Consider the following 10,098-nt stretch of genomic DNA (forward strand, 5'->3'; position numbering starts at 1 on the left):
CTTAACTGATGCAGACTATTTATAGAAAGTGAAGTTACATTAGCAGCTTGTCTGAGAGCAGAAGATACTTTGTGTTTGCCATTTTCTTTTGACTTGAGAGAAGCAAGTCTGGCTGACTTAAGGACAGAAAGAATGGCAGGCCATGCTCTATTCTATTGTTCAGGCACAGAATAGTAGAAAATGTGTCTTATTTAGTAGTGGAATGTTTAATGGACACGTTATTAACCCTTGATTACAGGTCTTTGTAATGAACGTGTAATATACTGTAAAATAAACAAACAAACAAAACAAAAACCAAACCAAACTAAAACAAAACAAACAAAACAAACAAACAAACACTGCATCTTGAAGCCTTTACTGTCTAAGGAGACTGCCAAGATTTGAATGCATACCTAATACCTAAAAACAGGTTCCCATAATATCTATTACCTAAATACCCATACCTAAAAACAGGTTCCCCAGAGAGGTTGTGGATGCCCCATATCTGGAGGCACTCAAGGCCAGGCTGGATGCAGCTCTGGGCAGCCTGCTCACGTTGGCAACCCTGCCCAGAGTAGGGGGGTTGAAACTAGATATCTCTAAGGTCCTTTTCAACCCAGGCCATTCTATGGCTCCTGTCCATTTCTGGTAAAACATAACATTAATAGCTGGCTACTTCTGAGCAAATTCTAATTCCTTTTTAGTGGTGACAGAAGCTGTGGGCTTCCTACAGCAACTTGGGATGCTCTGTATACTTGCTTCCATTTTTATTTTTTCCTTGTAGCAATTTTTCAAGGGAACACACCAGAGACAGACATCTGAGGACATTTTTTCACAGAGAATACAGTAGGGCTGGCTCGCTGAGAAAAGAAAGCTTTAAAGGGAAGGCAGGTTGACTTCAATGGGAATGCTCCATGACTAAGGTGAAGATTTGACACAGAAAGGTCTGCGTGTTTCTGAACAAACTGAATTATCTTTTGTGCTTCTCAAACATGAGTTGCTTAAAAAAGTGCAAAAGTTTAGCTCTCAGATAACATCTTTGAGTGAAACTATTTTCTGATATTCTTAAAAAAAAAAAAAAAATCCAAACTGCAGTGAAATTTTAAACTCCAAATATAAACTAACATTCTTTAACCCTGCATTTCGTAATTGTAGTGCAGTGGCGCGGGGTGATGTCGGCCTGCAAGGAGCTCCTTGGGCATCGCGGCAGCCAAAGGGGGCACCAGGCCTAACTGCCCTTTAGTTAAACCAGGCATGGTCTGAGCTAGGCCAAAAACTCTTTCCAGATAGTCTGTGGCAACCCAGACTGAGTGCCTGCTCAAACATGTGGCAGTTCAGGTCTCTGGACTCATGCACAGAGTGCCTGAGTCTGTTGCTGCCATCACAGGGTGGCAGACACACCGTGTGTGTGAGGTGTGAGCAGGTGGATGACCTACTCAGCCTGGCGGCAGAGCTCAAGGAGGTGGTGGAGAGGTTAAGGACTATCAGGGAGTGTGAGCAGGAGATAGACTGGTGGAGCAACTCTCTGCCAGGCCTGAAATAAAGGCACCCCCTGCATGGACCCCCTGCCCTGTTGCTGTCGAGCAGAGGGAAGGGACCTAGGATACAAGGAGGAATGGAAACAGGTCCCTGCTTGGTGCTGCAGGCACCTCCCTCCCTACCAGCCTCATCTTCCCAAGTGCCCTTACACAACAGGCTTGAGGCCTTGGAGCTTGAGAGACTGGTGGGTGAGGATGTGGCCAAAAGTTCACCTAGGAGGTTGCCTAGGGCAAGGGAGTTGACTCCATGCCTCAAGACTGCCTTCATCAAGAAAGAAAGAAGGGTAATCATTGTAGGCGACTCCCTTCTCAGGGGAACAGAGAATATGTCATCCTGACGCTACCCATAGGGAAGTCTGCTGCCTCCCTGGGGCCCAGGTCAGGGACATTGCTAAAACCTTCCCAACCTGGTTTGCCCCTCTGATTACTATCCCCTATTGATAGTCCAGTCTGGCAGTGATGAAATTGCTGAGCAAACCCTGAAGGCTATCAAAAGGGAACAGGGGCGGTTAGTAGATGGAGCGGGAGTACAGGTGGTGGTTTCCTCTATCCCTCCAATAGCAGGGAGGGGTACAGAGAGAACCCGGAAAGCCCACCTGATAAACACATGGCTCAGAGACTGCTGCCATCGCAGAAATTTTGTTGTTGTTTTTTTTTTTGTTGTTGTTTTATTTTTTTTTGACCACGGAGCCCTTAGCACCTGGCCTGATAGCTGCAGATGCGTTCCCCCATATCTCCAAGGGGAAAATGGATCCTAGCGCAGAAGCTGGCAGGGCTCATTGAGAGGGCTTTAAACTAGGTAAGAAGGGGGATGGGGATGAAATGAGTCTCGTTAGAGGTGAGCCTGAGGGAACAATGTCAGGGCAGGGGGAGAGGGCAGTGGCCCAACTGAAGCACATCTACGCTAATCCACGCAGTATGGGCAACAAACAGGAGGAGCTGGAAGCCATTTTGTGACAGGCAAGCTATGACTTGATTGCCATCACTGAAATGTGGTGGGGCCACTCCCATGACTGGAGTGCTGCAATGACTGCCTATAGGCTCTTCAAAAGGGACAGGCAGCACAGAAGGGGCAGCGGTGTGGCTCTCAGGAGTGGCAGCAGTAAAACTGCTATCTTGGACTTGCGGAGGGCAGACTTAGAGCTGTTCAGGACATTGGTTGGCAGAGTCCCTTGGGAGCCAGTCCTGAAGGGCAGAGGAGTCCAGGAAGGCTGGCCACTACTCAAGAAGGAAATCTTAGAGGCTCAGGAGCAGACCATCCCTATATGCCCAAAGATGAGCTGGCGCAAAAGAAGACTGGCCTGGATGAACAGAGAGCTGTGGCTAGAGCTCAGGAAGGAAAAAAGGGTTTATGACCTTTGGAAAAGACGTCAGGCCACTCAGGAGGACAATAAGGATGTGGCGAGGCTGTGCAGGGACAAAATTATAATCATAGAATATCCTGAGTTGGAAGGGACCCATAAGGATCATCAAGTCCAACTCCTGGCACCACACAGGTCTACCCAAAAATTCAGACAATATGACTGAGAGCACAGGCCAAACACTTAAACTCTGACAGGCTCAGTGCCGTGACTTCCCTGGGGAGCCTGTTCCAGTGCACAACAACCCTCTCAGTGAAGAACCTCTTCCTGATATCCAGCCTGAACCTCCCTTGTCACAGCTTGACACTGTTCCCTCGGGGCCCATCACTGGTCAATAAAGAGAATAGATCGGTACCTTCCCCTCTGCTCCCCCTCATGAAGAAGCTGTAGGCCAAGATCATAGAATCATAGAATATCCTGAGTTGGAAGGGACTCTTAAGGATCATCAAGTCCAACTCTTGACACCGCACAGGTCTACCCAAAAGTTCAGACCATGTGACTAAGTGCACAGTCCAATCTCTTCTTAAATTCAGACAGGCTCGGTGCAGTGACCGCTTCCCTGGGGAGCCTGTTCCAGTGTGCAACCACCCTCTCTGTGAAGAACCCCCTCCTTATGTCAAGCCTAAATTTCCCCTGCCACAGCTTAACTCCGTTCCCGCGGGTCCTGTCGCTGGTGTTAATGGAGAAAAGGTCTCCTGCCTCTCGACACCCCCTTACGAGGAAGTTGTAGACTGCGATGAGGTCTCCCCTCAGCCTCCTCTTCTCCAGGCTGAACAGGCCCAGTGCCCTCAGCCGTTCCTCGTACGTCTTCCCCTCCAGGCCTTTCACCATCTTCGTAGCCCTCCTCTGGACACTCTCCAACATTTTCATATCCTTTTTATACTGTGGTGCCCAGAACTGCACACAGTACTCGAGGTGAGGCCTCACCAGCGCAGAGTAGAGCGGGACAATCACCTCCCTCGACTTACTAGCGATGCCGTGCTTGATGCACCCCAGGACACGGTTGGCCCTCCTGGCTGCCAGGGCACACTGCCGGCTCATATTCAACTTGCTGTCTACCACGACCCCCAGATCCCTCTCTTCTAGGCTGCTCTCCAGCGTCTCATCGCCCAGTCTGTACATGCAGCCAGGGTTTCCCCGTCCCAGGTGCAGGACCCGGCACTTGCTCTTATTGAACTTTATGCGGTTGGTGATCGCCCAGCTCTCCAACCTATCCAGATCCCTCTGCAAGGCCTTTCCACCCTCATTCGAGTCCACAACTCCTCCAAGTTTGGTGTCATCAGCAAACTTGCTCAAAATACCTTCTATTCCTACATCCAGATCGTTTATAAAAATATTGAAAAGTACCGGCCCTAAAATGGAGCCTTGAGGGACCCCACTGGTGACCGCCCGCCAGCCTGATGCAGCCCCATTTACCATAACCCTTTGGGCCCTGCCCGTTAGCCAATTGCTCACCCATCGCATGATGTTTTTATTTAGCTGTATGGTGGACATTTTGTCCAGTAGGATCCTATGGGAAACCGTGTCAAAAGCCTTGCTGAAGTCCAAAAAATCATATCAGCTGGTTTCCCTTGGTCCACCATACGGGTGATCTTACCATAAAAGGAAATCAGGTTAGTTAGGCAGGACCTACCCTTCACAAACCCATGCTGGCTGGGACCAATGACTGCTTTGTCCCCCAGGTGCGCCTCAATAAGTTCGAGAACCATCTTCTCCATGATTTTACCAGGCACTGACGTGAGACTGACAGGCCTGTAATTGCTAGGGTCTTCTTTCTGACCCTTCTTGAAAATCGGCACAACATTTGCCAGCTTCCAGTCTACCGGGACCTCTCCAGATTCCCAGGATCGTTGAAAAATAATTGAGAGAGGTTCCGCGATGACGTCCGCCAGCTCTTTCAGCACCCGAGGATGAATCCCATCCGGACCCATGGACTTGTAGGGATCCAGGCAGAGTAGCAAATCCTGCACACGTTCAGGGTCGGTTGGGAGTTTGTCATCCCCACCGTCCCGGTCCTCCAGCTCAGGGCACCCTGGGTCCCGAAGCCCATCATCGGCATTGAAGACAGAGGCAAAGAAGGCGTTAAGCGTCTCTGCTTTGCCTATGTCATTGTCTGTGAGAAGACCTTCCCTATCAAGGAGCGGCCCTATGTATTCTTTAGTTCTCCTTTTTCCATTCACATATCTAAAAAAACCCTTTTTATTTTCTCTCACAGACACAGCCAGCTTCAACTCTAGGTGTGCTTTAGCCACACGAATTTTCTCCCTACAAACACGAACAGATGAGGTCCCCCCTCAGCCTCCTCTTCTCCAGGCTGAACAGGCCAAGTGATCTCAGCTGCTCCTCATACGTCTTCCCCTCTAGGCCCTTCACCATCTTCATTGGCCTCCTCTGGACACTCTCCAACAGTTTCATATCCTTTTTGTACTGTGGTGCCCAGAACTGCACACGGTGCTTGAGGTGAGGCCGGACCAGCACAGAGTAGAGCGGGAAAATCACCTCCCTCGACCGACTGGCAATGCTATGCTTGAGGCACCCCAGGATACGGTTGGCCCTCCTGGCTGCCTGGGCACGCAGCTGGGTCATACTAGAAAGGCTCAAAATTAGAAAGACCAAAGCTCATCTGGATCTCAACCTGTCTGCTGCTGTTAAAGATAATAAAAAAAATATATTTTTTATAAATACATAAAGACGAAAAGGCCTAACAAGAATCGCCGTCCTTTACTGGAGGTGGAGGAGACATAGTGACAAGAGATGAAGAAAAGGCTAAGGTGCTTAATGCCTTCTTTGCCTCGGTCTTTAGTAGCAAGACCAGTTGTTCTTGGACCCCTGAGCTGGTGGAAGAGGAGGGGGAGTAGAATGTGGCCCTCGTAATCCACGAGGAAATGGTTGGCAACCTGCTACAGCACTAGGATGTATGCAAGTCAATGGGGCCGGATGGGATCCACCCAAGGGTACTGAGACCTGGCAGAAGAGCTGACCAAGCCGCTTTCCATCATTTATCGGCAGTACTAGCTATTGGGGGAGGTCCCAGTTGACTGGTTGCTAGCAAACATGATGCCCATCTACAAGAGGGACTGGAGGGTGGACCTGGGAAACGATAAGAACTATAAGCCTGTCAGTCTGACCGGTGCCAGGAAAGCTCATGGACCAGATTATCTTGAGTGTCATCACGTGGCATTTGCAGGGCAACTAGGCGATCAGGCCCAGTAAGCATGGGTTTATGAAAGGCAGGTCCTGCTTGACAAACCTGATCTCCTATGACAAACTGACATGCTTGGTGGATGAGGGAAAGGCTGTGGATGTGGTCTAACTTGACTTCAGTAAGGCTTTTAACACCATTTCCCACAACACTCTCCCCCAGAAACTGGCTGCTAAAGTCTTGGACTTGCATATGCTTCATTGGGTTAATAACTGGCTGGGTAGCCGGGCCCAAAGAGTCGTGGTGAATGGAGTCAAATCCAGTTGAAGGCCGGTCACTAGTGGCGTCCCCCATGACTCAGTACTGTGGCCCGTCCTCTTTAATATCTTTATTGATGAGCTGGATGAGGGGATCAAGCGCACCCTCAGTAAATTTGCAGATGACACCAAGCTAGGTGCGTGTGTCGATCTGCTTGAGGGTAGGAAAGCTCTGCAGGAGGATCTGGATAGGCTGCACCGATGGGCTGAGGTCAACTGCATGAAGTTCAACAAGGCCAAGTGCCAGGTCCTGCACCTGGGGCGCAATAACCCCAAGCAGAGCTACAGGCTGGGAGATGCGTGGTTGCAAAGCTGCCTGGCAGAGAAGGACCTGGGAGTGATGGTGGACAGTCGGCTGAATATGAGCCAGCAGTGTGCTCAGGTGGCCAAGAAGGCCAACAGCATCCCAGCTTGTGTAAGAAGCAGTGTGGCCAGCAGGGCTAGGGAGGTGATCGTCCCCCTGTACTCGGTTCTGGTGAGGCCGCACCTCGAGTACTGTGTTCAGTTTTGGGCCCCTCGCTACAAGAAGGACATCGAGGTGCTTGAGTGGGTCCAGAGAAGGGCAACGAAGCTGGTGAGGGGCCTGGAGAACAACTCCTGCGAGGAGCGGCTGAGGGAGCTGGGCTTGTTCAGCCTGAAGAAAAGGAGGCTCAGGGGCGACCTTATCGCTCTCTACAGGTACCTTAAAGGAGGCTGTAGCGAGGTGGGGGTTGGTCTATTCTCCCATGTGCCTGGTGACAGGACGAGGGGGAATGGGCTAAAGTAGCACCAGGGGAGCTTTAGGTTGGATATTAGGAAGAACTTCTTTACCGAAAGGGTTGTGAGGCATTGGAATGGGCTGCCCAGGGAAGTGGTGGAGTCACCATCCCTGGAGGTCTTTAAAAGATGTTTAGATGTTGAACTTAGTGATACGGTTTAGTGGAGGCCTGGTTAGTGTTAGGTCAGAGGTTGGACTAGGTGATCTTGGAGGTATCTTCCAACCTGAATGGGTCTCTGATTCTGTGATTATTTCTGGCAGTTACTCATCATTTAGATTTTTATTAATTCTAAGTTCACCTCTTTTCAAGCATGTTTTTAATTCCCATTTTGCATCTTTTTTTGCAAAGTCAGAACATGTACTTTCTAAGCAGCTGCTTTCAAATTTGGGCCTTGTACTTTTTTTACAGAGTATTTGTATTGCACACAAATACCACAGTCTAAATGAAGATACAAATTGTATTTGGCCATGAATAATCATGTCCTGTTTCTTATGCAAAAGCTAAATTGTCTCCATCCTGGCTATATAATACTCTTATCTTTGAAAATGCCATTATTATTTTTTAAATCTTCTCAGATTATTGCATTTTGTTTAGTATTATTTGACCGATACAGTTTAATTAAGGTACTACTTAAAATATTTTTAAAACTGCTGAGATGTTTTTAACATTTGGGCATATTTCAGAATACCTTCTCTATATTTTTCTGATGTAAATTATTCTCTATATTTACATTAATTGCTGTGTTTCTCTTGGGTCCTAAAAATCTTTCATCTGAAAATTTTGTACAGCAAATAAGCAAGTAATAATTTTTGTCTAACGCTGAAATCTACTGCCTGTCAACTGCTGATATTAGAATGCTATGTTTTACGTTGCTTTAACATATTGATTAAATTAAGTATTGTGAAGTTAAATAGTTAATAGCCATTTATCCAAATAGAAGAATAGCCAACATACTTGACATTTGTCATGCTGCAGTGTTTAAATACTTTTCACAGAATCACAGAATCACAGAATCACAGAATTTCTAGGTTGGAAGAGACCTCAAGATCATCGAGTCCAACCTCTAACCTAACTCTAACAGTCCCCACTAAACCATATCCCTAAGCTCTACATCTAAACGTCTTTTGAAGACTTCCAGGGATGGTGACTCCACCACCTCCCTGGGCAGCCTGTTCCAATGCCTCACAACCCTTTCAGTAAAGAAATTCTTCCTAACATCCAACCTAAAACTCCCCTGGCATAACTTTAGCCCATTCCCCCTCGTTCTGTCACCAGGCACATGGGAGAACAGGCCAACCCCCACCTCTCTACAGCCTCCTTTAATGTACTTATACAGAGCAATAAGGTCACCCCTGAGCCTCCTCTTCTCTAGGCTGAACAAGCCCAGCTCCTTCAGCCGCTCCTCATAGGACTTGCTCTCCAGGCCCCTCACCAGCTTCGTCGCCCTTCTCTGGACCCGCTCAAGCACCTCGATGTCCTTCTTGTAGCGAGGGGCCCAAAACTGAACACAGTACTCGAGGTGCGGCCTCACCAGAGCCGAGTACAGGGGGACGATCACCTCCCTAGCCCTGCTGGTCACACTGTTTCTGATACAAGCCAGGATGCTGTTGGCCTTCTTGGCCACCTGAGCACACTGCTGGCTCATATTCAGCCGACTGTCCACCATCACTCCCAGGTCCTTCTCTGCCTGGCAGCTCTCCAACCATTCCTCTCCCAGCCTGTAGCTCTGCTTGAGGTTATTGCGCCCCAGGTGCAGGACCCGGCACTTGGCCTTGTTGAACTTCATACAGTTGACCTCAGCCCATCGGTGCAGCCTATCCAGATCCTCCTGCAGAGCCTTCCTACCCTCGAGCAGATCGACACACGCACCTAGCTTGGTGTCATCTGCAAACTTACTGAGGGTGCACTCAATGCCGTCATCCAGATCATTGATGAAGATGTTAAAGAGGACCGGCCCCAGCACCGAGCCCTGGGGGACGCCACTAGTGACTGGCCTCCAACTGGACTTGGCTCCATTCACCACAACTCTTTGGGCCCGGCTATCCAGCCAGTTTCTCACCCAACGAAGCGTGCACCAGTCCAAGCCAAGAGCAGCCAGTTTCTTGAGGAGAATGCTCCATACAGTTCAGCATGTTCCTGCTAATCCATAAACACTTCCTAGAAATGATTAAGGGTTACCAGTTTCAAGTAAAAGAGACATAGAGAGATACACTATAGAAAGTGAGGTAATAACACTAAAAGGTGGGAAACCATTTCTGAAAACTCTGAATCTAGACTTGTGCTTTATAAATCACAACCCAGAAGTAACTGGGGATTCAGCCAGATCTCATTAATTGTGCGGGAATAGAAACTATAAAGACTGAAATTTATGTTTAAAAAAAAAAAAAAAAAAAAAAAGAGGTTGGTGGCCTATTCTTTTATGGGAACTATTTGGAATCAATCTGTACCTGCAGCTCTTCTATGGGAAATGAGTAGAAGAACTCCAGCAGGTGCTTTAAAGTAATAAGGAATTTCCTATGAAACTCAGTGGACTGATGACTCACCAGTTTAATTATGGCCTGCTCTTCTGTTATAAAAGCAGAACAATTATTTTTAAAAGGCTCTTGTTGAGTAAATGAGTTTGAACAGAAAATCTTTGATAGGGAAAAAAAGATACTCATATTTTATCTTAAGGTGTATAAGATTTATAGATAATGTCTTCAGACTACCATGCTGATCAGTGTTGTCCGAGTGCCCCAGAGTAACTAGGTGGGCTTGAAGTAGCTGTTTTTGTGCAGTTTGGCTTTTTCTCATTTTGAATTTATGATTTTTTTTTTTTTTTCAGTTCAGCCATTTGATTTATTCCTAAATTTCATATATCCCAAGGAGATGTTGCCATAGTTCATGCTGCTTCTATTAGTTGGGGTGTCATTTTTTCTTTAAAAAGAGACAACTAAAATTACTATTTCCTCCTTTTAAAATACAGTTCACTTTTTCTGAGCTGCAAATGTCTAGGAAATAGGG

At 47.6% G+C, this 10,098-nt stretch overlaps 1 protein-coding gene across 12 annotated transcripts in view; it reads left to right on the forward strand.

The window, feature by feature from the left end:
* The window catches only part of LOC119717758 (uncharacterized), a 518,405-nt gene that overhangs the window by 495,365 nt on the left and 12,942 nt on the right, over positions 1 to 10,098 (forward strand). The gene's annotated exons all lie outside the window — the stretch shown is intronic.

The sequence above is a fragment of the Anas platyrhynchos genome, chromosome 9 (genome assembly GCF_047663525.1).
Source record: "Anas platyrhynchos isolate ZD024472 breed Pekin duck chromosome 9, IASCAAS_PekinDuck_T2T, whole genome shotgun sequence".
Classification (NCBI taxonomy): Eukaryota; Metazoa; Chordata; class Aves; order Anseriformes; family Anatidae; genus Anas; species Anas platyrhynchos.